Source organism: Rattus norvegicus, chromosome 1 (assembly GCF_021556685.1).
Source record: "Rattus norvegicus strain SHRSP/BbbUtx chromosome 1, alternate assembly SHRSP_T2T, whole genome shotgun sequence".
NCBI lineage: Eukaryota > Metazoa > Chordata > Mammalia > Rodentia > Muridae > Rattus > Rattus norvegicus.
Window position 1 is genome coordinate 131,319,038 of NC_141534.1, and position 11,304 is coordinate 131,330,341.

An 11,304-nucleotide genomic window follows, 5' to 3' on the forward strand; every position below is an offset into this window, starting at 1 on the left:
CTCAGAGGAGAAGGGGAGGGAGGTAGGGAGGATTGTGAGAAGTAGTGAACAGGAGGTAGGCCATAAGCAGGATTTAAAGTAAATAAGTAAAAAATTAATAATAATAATAATAATAATAATAATAGTAATTTTAAAAATAAATAAAAACACAACAGGAATCACAAATTTATCTTGAAGATTTAAATAAAAGTACACAGAGTTGGGTAGGTAGGGATGGTGGGAAGACCAAGGATGTATTGAGAGGGAATATAATCAAAACACATTATGAAACTTTCAGTGAACTAACCAAGATTCTAATATCCTAATCTCAGTAAGTAAAAGGAGTAATATTTAAAATGTCTTTCGAAGTGGCCCAGACCTGTAAATCCCAGAATTGATGAGGCTGAGGGAAAAGAATTAAGAGTTTTGTGCCCACAGCCCTAGGCAGCTCTGGGACCAGAGGCTTCATTTTGCAGGGAGCATCAGTCAATGGAATGATGCCCGTTAGGTGAAAGTGAGGAGAGGGCCACATCCCTGGCTCTAAAAGGTCATCTACATCATTTCCTGCGTCCTGGCTCAGAGAACATCATGAAAAAGGAAGTAGAGAGAATCTAAGCGCGGGAGGAAGGGACTAAGGAGCTCTATATTCTGTACAGACGTGGGTTTGCACTCAGGAACTCTGCAGCACTGATCACCTGCACAAGGCCCAACTAAGATCAGCCAGATAAAATCTAGGTGTGGTGGCCATTCCTGGTGGTCAACTAGACTATATCTGGAATGAACTACAATCCAGAAGTGGAAGGCTCACCTTTGATCCTGATCTTGAGGCTGGGAGATACAAGTGTCTAACCTGGCTCTTGATATGGAGACCTTGAGGCAAAGTGGTTATGAATCCAAGGAGCTTAAGGCAAGGTGATCTCTGAGTTCAAGGTCACCTGGGACAAAGCAAGTCCCAGCATATAGCTTTAATCTGGGACACACCCTCTGCTGGAGATTTACATAAAGACATTGGAAGAAGAGAGAATTTCTCTTTTTTGCTTGTCTGCCTGCCTCATGGGACTGAGCCACTGCTAGATTCTTGGGCTTCCGTTCATAGCTGCTGCTGACCATTGTTGGGGCGTTGGACTTCAGACCGTAATAAGTCATCAACTAATTCTCTTACTGTATAGAGACTACCCAAGCGTTCTAACTCTAGAGAACCCTAAGACACTAGGATAGATGGGCTAGAGCTCCAGGTTACAGGCATTGCTTGGGAGCTTTGGGAGTTAACAGGTGCTGAAGAAGAGAAAAATCTTTTTGAGAAATGTGGCCATGTGTACGTTTCCCATGCCCCAAAGGATAGACCCTCATCCATGCACAGATGGGCGACGCCAAATGGACAGAGAGGGTTATCAAACAAATATGACGTTGGGAAGGGGAAGTTGGGGGTGGGCATGAGGAAAGCTGGAGTGGGGCAAGGAAGTAAACAGGATCATATTCATAATAAAATGTATGGCGTCCTCACCGTCGATGTCCATTTTCTTTAAAGGTTATTTTTTTCCAAAGGAATGTATGTACTGCTTCTTAGAGTGCTCCTGGAGGCCACTTAATGAACCCCAAACACGTAAATCTGCTTGGTCATGAGATGCTGGCAATCAGTAGCTTTAGTCAGAACTGAGTTAACTGACGTGTGTGTGTGTGTGTGTGTGTGTGTGTGTGTGTGTGTGTGTGTGTGTGTGTGTATACCTCCCAGGAAATGATATTCAACTTTACAGCTCACCATGCTGACCAGGATCTTCCCAAGGATGACCCAGACCACTGGAGGGCCAGCTTCTTTTTCGGGAAATCCACCCTCCCATTCATGACCACAGTGTTGGAGTCACCTGAGCACTCTGGCAGAATCTTTCCAGGCTTCCAGAAGCCAGATCACCTGTGGCCTGGCTCCTGAAACCATGAAGAAGCAGCCAGTCATCCATCCTGATCAACACCAGAGCCTAGTCCTGACCTGTCAAAATCAGCAGCCTGCCCAAGCTTAAGTGGTGCTAGACCAGAGTCCACCCTCTCAACCCTCCTAGGAACTAGGAAGGCTGAACAGACACCCGCAGGAGCTGGAGAGAGCCCCCTCTTGGTTCATAGCACTGAGCTTTCCTGACCCCATAACTTGAAGAAAGCAAAAAATAAACTCGCAGCAGCTATCAAAAAAAAAAAAAAAAAAAAAAAGAGGGGTGGGGGTGGGGACACTCTGGAGCAGGTGACCTCAGAGAAGAGAAACTGGAAGGTAAGCAAGGGATGCTGGGCTCAGGACCTGGCTCTGACTAAGGCTCTCTTCCAGAGCCAGAGAGAAAGTGCTGCCCATTACTGAACAAGATAAGACAAAAGCCACCCAGAAACAAGACTTGAAATTCCTATTTTCCTCTTGAATGATGTATTTGATAACATAAAATCTTCATCTTTCTGTGTGGTAAGATTCCTCAGCAAAAATTTCGGTATGCAGCAGAGGTAGTGACAGCACTTGTCCCTTTCCATCTAACAAGAATTAAAAATGAAAATGGCTCATAATATGCAGCAGGTAAGTCGATGAAAACAATCCAGTAGAAAACGGGATGAAAGGCACGTACACGAAAGGGGACGGATAATATGTGGGAAGCTAGTCACACTGGCCACCCAGGAAATGGAAATGGAACTGGGAATGGCTGGGTGTGGTGGCACACACCTTGATTCTAGTACTTGGAGGCGAGGCAAATGGGTCTGTGTGAGTTCCAGGCCCGTTTGATCTGCATAGAGTTCCAGGCCAGCCAGGACTACATAGCGAGGTCCTGTGTGAGCGGCTGTGACTAGGAACTATCTAGACACAATATTGTTTAAAAACTGAGCTCTCCCAGGAAGGGGAGGAGGCAGAAGCCTGGGAACAAGCAACAATCAATCACAAGGTTTGGGAGAGGAGTCCCTGGGTCACCTTTCGGATTAGGCTTTATTGGGAGAGAGATTTTGGAGGGCAGGGCGTGCTGGAGACTTGAAGCTGAAGAACGCTGGAGAAGAGCATCATACCAGACAGCATGGTGCTTTCCTGAAGGGAGAGAGCCTTCAAAGCCCAGAGGATCTGCGAGACAGCTGCCACGTTTAATGTGGTGGGGATCCCGAAGGAAAGAGCCTCAAATCCGGCCAACCGAGGGGGTTTCTGGCTCAGATTTGCAGAGGGGTAGCAGGAAGTTCCATACCACGTGACTTAGCTAGGCCTAGCCTACAAGCCGAGGGGAGCGGCAGGCAGTAGGTAGGACTACAAACTTACAGGGGAGCAGCCGGGCTTATTTTCCATCGAGCTCTCTCACACAGAACAGACAGCCGTGAGGCACAGCCTGACTGTCCCCAGCTGCTGCATATGACTGATCGTTAAATGGCAGGTTCGTGATCTAACCCGTCACAGCCCCAGAGTGAGACATGGCCACCTCAAACAGTCACCCGAGTGGGATGGATGGCCAGATGCTGACAAGCCAAAAAAAATAAAAAAAAAAAAAATTAAAAAAAAGTCCAGGCAGTGGGAGGCTCAGCTTGGAGAGTGGAAGAGTGTGGAGCTCTCAGAGCTCTCAGAGCTGACTTCACTTCAGAAAGCCCTAACTTGAGATCAGCAGCGGGATCAACGCTGGAGCCGAGCCGTGGGGTTTTCGAAGTCAAGTCTGAGAACTCGGAAGCTGGTCAGGTGACACGAAGGCCCCTCTCTCCAGCAGGCTGTTCAAATGCTTCTGAGGGTTAGAAGTACACAATCGGGTCCGCCTGCCCAACACTGTCTTTCTCTATTCCTTTGAAAAGTGCTGGAATTAGAACACTCCCGTTAGTATCTTAACCAGCCCAAACTGACTTCTCCAGAGGGCGGAAGAACCCACTTGCCCAACAGACTGAAAAGCCAAGTGTGTCCAGCAGAGGCCTCTGGTGTGCAAATAAGAGAACCTCCTGAAGCAAAGCCAGTGCTGGTGGACACTGTCCAGAACAGGCTCGGCAGGCGGGGCAAGGAAGGACAGTTCACAGGGCAACTGACCATATCTCTGTCTGCCTGCCTCGAGGACGAAATTTTAGAGGACCCAGAAACAAATGCTCCAAAATTCATTTTTCTTTCCCCTTTATGGTTCCCTTTTTTCTTTATACAACACTTTTACAAATACTTTGACTCTTAGAGGGAGGGAGGGAGGGAGGGAGGGAGGGAGGGAGGGAGGGAGGGAGGGAGGGAGAGAGAGAGAGGTTTTTGTGTTATTTCTTATTTAATTTATTTGTGATTTTATTCACAACCCCCCTCCTTTTCATTCATCCTAGATATTCACACGCAAAAATATACACCCTATTTCTTCATCTGTATAAATATTGAGTCAAAATGGTCCTTCATAGACACTATGAAGGACCCCAAACTCAGAAATTGCCAGAGGGAAATGGGGAGGGAGGGGCTCTTGAGATTTGACTTAGAATAGGAAAGGCATATTCCTGGGAAGAACTCCGAAAACTCCAGAAATAATCGTTAGACCTGACAGACAAGAGCAGATGAAATTTAAAAGTTTCTGCACCACAATGCCAAGAGTCACAAGGGTAAAGTAGGAGCCTATAAAACCAGAGATCTGCAGCCGTACACCAGAGCGGGGATTGACACCCAGAATCTACGGGGCCTCCTCTGAATTAAATACCATCACCACAAAAATTAGCAAGCAAATCATCCAATCAATAAATGGACAAATGAGTGAGACCATTCTCAAAAGCAGAAATACAAATGGCCAATAAACATTGGAAATCTGATCAATGTCCTGAACTAGGAGGGAAATATAAACTGAAATCACATTAATAGACCATCCCACCCCATCAGAGTAGCCACCATCAAGAAAATGAATGAACAGAAATGTCGGCAGGGATGTGGAGAAAGAGAAAGGGGTGCCACACAGATTCTCACATGAGCCTCTTTATGGTGGCTCTATACTCGGTACTGAGGGAGAGTCTCAGGAGAGCGGCACAAGGATTGTGTTTTGTACTGTGGTTGAGATTATAAATTGGTGCAACCCTTGACAATAGCAACTGATTGCCTTTTACTTGTTTATGGTGTTGGGGATCTAATCCTTGCAAATTCCAGGAATGGCTGTACTATGGAGCACTCTCCAGCTTTGACTGTCTCTTCCGGTGAAAAAATGGTGAAATGTGGGCCAGCAAGACACTCAGCACAAGTCTGATTGTCAACCAAGTCTGAGTTCAGGCTCTGGAACCCAGGGTAGAAAGGGAAAGCCATCCTCTGACCTCCACACATGTGGGCCCACATTCACACACACACACACACACACACACACACACACACACACACACACGCACACATGCACACACACACCATGCACATATACACACACTTATCATACATGTAAGCAAAAAAGAAACTGTATTATGTCTTAAAAGTGGCCAGACTTGGAATGGTGCCACAACTCATGATTCCAGTATCTATAAGATTGAGGGTGGAGGTTAGGGTCAGTCTGAGCTACACGCAAATCAGAGAGAGAGAGAGAGAGAGAGAGAGAGAGAGAGAGAGAGAGAGATCAGCAACAAATATAAGGATATTCATTTACGGGGCTGGGGATTTAGCTCAGTGGTAGAGCGCTTATCTAGGAAACGCAAGGCCCTGGGTTCGGTCCCCAGCTCCGAAAAAAAGAAACCAAAAAAAAAAAAAAAAAAAAGGATATTCATTTACATGGCCCAGGAAAAAAAGAATCTCTATAAAATACAGGCCTCCATCATTTTTCAAATAATTTTTGAAATAATCGAAATAAACTTTAAGACAGTTTAACGTCTGTGTAGACACCCTCTTATTCAGAACACACTGTTCCAAGTAACTCTCAATTTTCTTTTCTTTTCAGATATTATAAGCCTCTGAAGTCACTGTACATGTCACCCAAGAACATACAGTGTTGAGAAATAACGGAGCTTATTAAAGAAGCAATCTACCCAAACCGTTTTGAATATTGAAATTCTATATGAAACGCAACCCAAGTTAAATATCTCAGTGCCAAGCTATTTCTCTGGGGGGGGGGGAGGGATCTCTGTTAAGCCCCATACATTCTAAAGCAGGGGGGTAAAGAAGAGTGTGCCCAGCTTAATGTTAGGTGGGGCAGCCTTTACCAGTCACAGGAAGAAGAGGATATGGAGAAACCAGCGCTGTGGTTGCCCCTCGGTGAATACTGTGAGGACATTGCTGGAGTTCAGACCTCTAATTCCGTGGATGTCCGGTGTTGAAGCATGTCCGTCCCCAGAATGGAGCTAAAGCATGTTGTGGGGCTTTAAGAAGTGGAGCCCGCTGAGAGGTCTTCAGGATTATTCGAAGCATGCCCTCCCTCTGCCCCTCCTTTACTTACTGGCCATGAAGTGAGGGATTCTGTTCACTGTGCTCCAAGCAACGCCTAACTGACTGTGACCTCAAGAACCAAGCAAAACAAACGTTCCAAAGAGGATCATTTCGGACATCTGCTCCCGCTACAGAAAGCTAACGTCCCCAAACCCATTCAGTGGTGTTCCTGGGGACATCCAAACGCTGGCTAACTTCAATCACACCCAGCCAGGAAACAGGCAGAGGGGATGCTGAAATGAGAGAAAGCCTTATGGTTTGTGTAGCCTCAAAAGGTGTTGAAGCAGCAGCCAGCAGCCCTGTGCTCCTACCCCTGCCCCCTCCCCCTGAGCCCTTGCCTCCACCCTCACAGCTGTCAGACAGACAGCTCCCCCTGTGTGACAAACAGAAAATTAGAGGGAACAGAGCTTCTGACTCTTTGAGAATTCCCCCCCCCCCTGAGGAATAACAGGAGCAGTGAAAGCTCAAGAGGTACATAGTGAAAGTCTGTTGGCTTTTCACCTTTGTCCCACATTCCTAATGTCCATGTGTCCTGAGGACACACACACACACACACACACACACACACACACACACACACACACACACACAGTCTTTCCTTCCTCTTCCTCTTAGCACTGCCCTGTTCCATTTTGACTCTTCTGTCCAAAGTGACTGCTCTGTCCCCTTGCTCCTTGTCTTGGGGCTTTTCCATTGTTCCTTGCCGGGCAGAACTCATGGTTCCACTGTCTCAGTTGATCACCTGAACTTTCTCTTGAAAGCCTGGATTGTTCTGAGACTCTGTTGTTGTTGGCTCTTTGCATCTACCTTTCTGGATTCCTTACTTTCCTTGGCCCTGGGTAGCATGCAAGTCTTGGTGCTTGGCTTATGTACATTGATATTAGCAATGATAATTTGGGGCCTAATTCTGTTGTAAATATTGCCCTCGGGCTTTTGATTTTTGCCTCCTATTTCTCTGTATAAATGAGGATCTGGAGAAATTAAAGAGTTGTATCTCAGGCTAGAGAAAAAGCTCAGTGATAGTGTATTGCTGTCCCCAATTAGGTGGCAGTAGTCCTTGCTACCCATGCCAACATTCTGGGTTCTCTCTCTCTCTCTCTCTCTCTCTCTCTCTCTCTCTCTCTCTCTCTCTCTCTCTCTCTCTTTCTCACACACACACACACACACACACACACACACACACACACGGCCTTATATTTAATATGCCTTAAATAGCTCAATGGCTGAGCCACTTCCAAACCTCCGTGTGGCTAATACACACCCATCTGATATTCCTGAGTAATTACCAAAATCTATATCCCATCTTCATTGCCCTAGACCCAGTTGGAAGACTCCCTGAGGCTGCTCTTCCCCAGCTCTTATGCGTTGGCTGTCTCTCTGTCCTGCACCTCTCAGGTGTGATGCTCCCTTTCCATCCCTGGCATGACAGCTATCTTCTACCTGCTCCTTCCTCAGCCCCTTGCCCAGGGAGTCCTAAAATCCCGCCTCTGTCTCCCTGCCAAGCCATTGGCCGCCAGCAATTTTATTTACCAATCAAAACCAACTGGGGGCAGGGTCCCTCAGTGTCTGACAGGGGATGTGTGGATTCTTGTGCAATCTGGGGGACCAGATGAACACAATATAAGCAGCATTAGACCAAATTCACAAGAGTAATGAGCACGTACAGTTATTCCAGAGGACCTAGTCTTGATTCACAGCACCCACATGACAGCTCACAACTGTCTATAATTCCAGTTCCAGGGCATCTGATGGCCTCTTCCACCTTCTATAGGCACTAGACACATGTGTGGTACATAGCCTTACATATATGGAAGAGAAAATCCATACAGGTAAAATGAAAACAATACCCTTCTATGTGGAGAATAGCTGTCTCTTGTGCAGGGTCTTCTATACTCACTGGAACAGTCCTTGGTTGATAACCAGGTAGGTTGGATCAGAGCTTTGTCATCACAGTCAATACACAGTACACAAGTGTGGGCGAATCTGTACCCCTGCACGAGTGTGAGTTTATCTGTCAGAGTGACGCTATGTTCAAAGGAATGTGCATGTTCAAAATGCCTCCCTCGGGTTCTTACTTTTTCCCTAGTGTCATACAGGAGATGACTGCCATAAAAATACTGCTGGCAAACAAACCCTCCTGACCTGTCCCCTACTCCTGTCACTGCATGAGGCTTCCCCTCTACTTGCTCTCCCAGACTTGCCCACCTGGAGTGAAGTCAGCTTAAAACTCAGCAATTCTCCCTTTGGAGATTTCAGCCCAGACATGGCTGTCTTAGTTAGGGTTTTACTACCGTGAACAGACACCATGACCAAGGCAACTCTTATAAGGACAATGTTTCATTGGGGCTGATTTACAGGTTCAGAGATTCCGTCCATCATCATCAAGGTGGGAACATGACAGTGTCCAGGCAGGGATGGTACAGGAGGAGCTGAGAGTTCTACACCTTCATCTGACAGCCTCTAGGAGAAGACTTGCTTCCAGGCAGTGGAGAAGGGTCTTAAAGCCCACACCCACAGTGACGAATTCCTCCAAGAAGACCACACCTACTCCAACAAGACCACACCTCCTAATAGTGCCACTCCCTGGGCCAAACATATTCAAACCATCACAATGACCTCTTTGGAGCTCTGGAAAAAGAAAGGACAAGAATTGACAGAGTGTGCATGTATGCAGGGTGTGTGTGTCTGTGTGTGTGTGTGTGTGTGTGTCTGTGTGAGAGAGATGTGGGAGGGTATGACGTGTGTGTTGGTAAGTGTGGAGTGTAGTGTGTGTGACTGTGCATGTTTGTGTGTGTGTACATGTGCATGTGTGAGAGAGAGAGAAAGAGAGAGAGAGAGAGAGAGAGAGAGAGAGAGAGAGAGAGAGAGCATAAGACAAAGGTCAACCCCCAGTGTCTTTATTCCCCTGGGTTTTTTGAGGCAGTGTCTCTTACTAGGACCTGGAGGTTACCAACTAGGTTAGGTCCAATGAGTCTCCTGGATCTTTGTATCTGTGCTTACCCAGTCTGAGATCACAAACATGCCCTCCCTCCCCTCACACTTGATTTTTAACTTTACTTGAGTTCTGGTTGTTGAACTCAGGTCCTTTTATTTACATGGCAAACACTTTCCTGACTGAACTCTGAACTCATTTGGTCTATTCATTTTCTTTTATCACAACAAAAGCTAGCTTCTTACAGAGAAGAGACTTATTTGGCCCACAGTTTTGGAGGTTCATGGGCACAGTGCCTATGTTGGCTCAGCTCTAGTAAAAATCCCATCGCAGCTTCTCAAGTGTCCAGCCCTGTAAGTCAGCCTGACTCTCCCCTTTGGCACACACTGCCCAACCCTCTAGATCTAGGTTGGGTCCCACATCAAATGTCTTGGCCTATCCGGCAACCCGTACCTGTACTTCAACCAGCACTTAGACACCTATCAGGACCTGTTCTGTCTGCTCCCCAAGCCAAATTGAAGCTTTACACCCAGCCAGATCCACCACCACACTCCTGGCTTGGACCATGTTACACATCCTGCTCTGTACACCTGGCTTCATCCTACCTAAACTATTTCCAACTTCTTGACCAAATCTGCCCTTACACCCTCTATTCTGCTCTAACCTGCTCTGTTTGTATCAAACATAGAACTAACAAAAGAGGTCCACACACTCAAATCTCACTGCAAAAGTACAAACAATATGAAAGATCAGGCCATGATGTCATCTCCAAAACCTACCAGTCCTGTAAAATGTTTGTCAAATGAGAAATACCTGGACAATCCCAAGTAAATGGACACAGAGTTCAAAAGAACAATCATAAATTTCATCAAAGAATTCAAAAAGTTTAGAAAGGACAAAAACAAGAAGAAGAAAGAAGGAGGAGGGGGAGAAGAAGAAGAAGAAGAAGAAGAAGAAGAAGAAGAAGAAGAAGAAGAAGAAGAAGAAGAAGAAGAAGAAGAAGAAGAAGAAGGAAAAGAAGAAGAAGAAGAAAGAAGAGGAGGAGGAGGAGCAGCAACAACAACAACAAAGAAAGAAAAAATGAAGTGAGAAGAGAAAAAAATCTCAATGAAATTAAGAAAAGGAATTGAGGAGGATAAATGCATGAATGATACCAAAGGAAACAGAAGCATAATGCTGATGTAAATGATGAAGGCAATTCTGGACTTGGGAAGAGAATTCAATAAAGAAATAGAAACATTGAAAAGGACTCAAGCATGGAGCTGGAAAGATGGCTCAGCGGTTAAGAGCACTGACTGCTCTTCCAAAGGTCCTGAGTTCAAGTCCCAGCAACCACATGGTAGCTCACAACCATCTGTAATGAGATCTGATGCTCTCTTCTGGTGCGTCTGAAGACAGCTGCAGTGTACTCATATAAATAAAAATAAATAAATCTTTTTTAAAAAAAGAAAAGGATTCAAGCTGAAATGAGGATGGAACTGAAAAGCTGGATAGCCCAGTTAGAAAACTCAAAGGAAAGTATCATGAGAAGAACGGAGCAAGCAGACAATGTTATACCAGGACTCAAAGATAGAATAGATCTAAATCAAATAAGCAAGTAATAGAAAAGAAAATTTAAGCACAAGAAAACAACATATTGGAAATGTAGGACACCATGAAAAGGCCAAAGATTAGAATTATACCCATAGATGAGAGAGAATTCCAACTCAATTGCATAAAACAGACCTTCAACAAGATCATTGAAGAAAACTTTCCGAAGTAAGAAAAGACATACTCACACGGGTATAAGAAGTGGAAACTATGGGGGGAGGATGGAAAGGGGAACACCCATACAGAAGAGGAGGGGGAGGGTTAGGGGGATGTTGGCCCGGAAACCGGGAAAGGGAATAACAATCGAAATGTAAATAAGAAATACTCAAGTTAATAAAGATGGAGAAGAAAAAAAAAGAAGTGGAAACTATGAAAGCCATAAGATCAATGCATTACAAGTCCTAAAAGACCATGATGGCTAACCTAGGCTAATATACCCAGCAAAAGTACCTACCATAGTTGAAAG

The 11,304-nt window shown here is 45.5% G+C and overlaps 1 long non-coding RNA gene across 2 annotated transcripts; it reads right to left on the reverse strand.

The window, feature by feature from the left end:
* Positions 1-215: 215 nt before the first annotated feature.
* LOC120099839 (uncharacterized) lies at positions 216-11,013 on the reverse strand. Of its 2 annotated transcripts, XR_015646865.1 has the most exons (4): positions 10,974-11,010; positions 8,214-8,307; positions 6,327-6,549; positions 2,363-3,767 (listed from the first exon to the last, which is right to left on the reverse strand). It is a non-coding gene; the product is annotated as an uncharacterized LOC120099839 (long non-coding RNA). The 2 variants fall into 2 exon arrangements; XR_015646864.1 differs by lacking the exon at positions 8,214-8,307 and having other exon boundaries at positions 216-3,767; positions 10,974-11,013.
* Between the last annotated feature and the right edge of the window lie 291 nt (positions 11,014-11,304).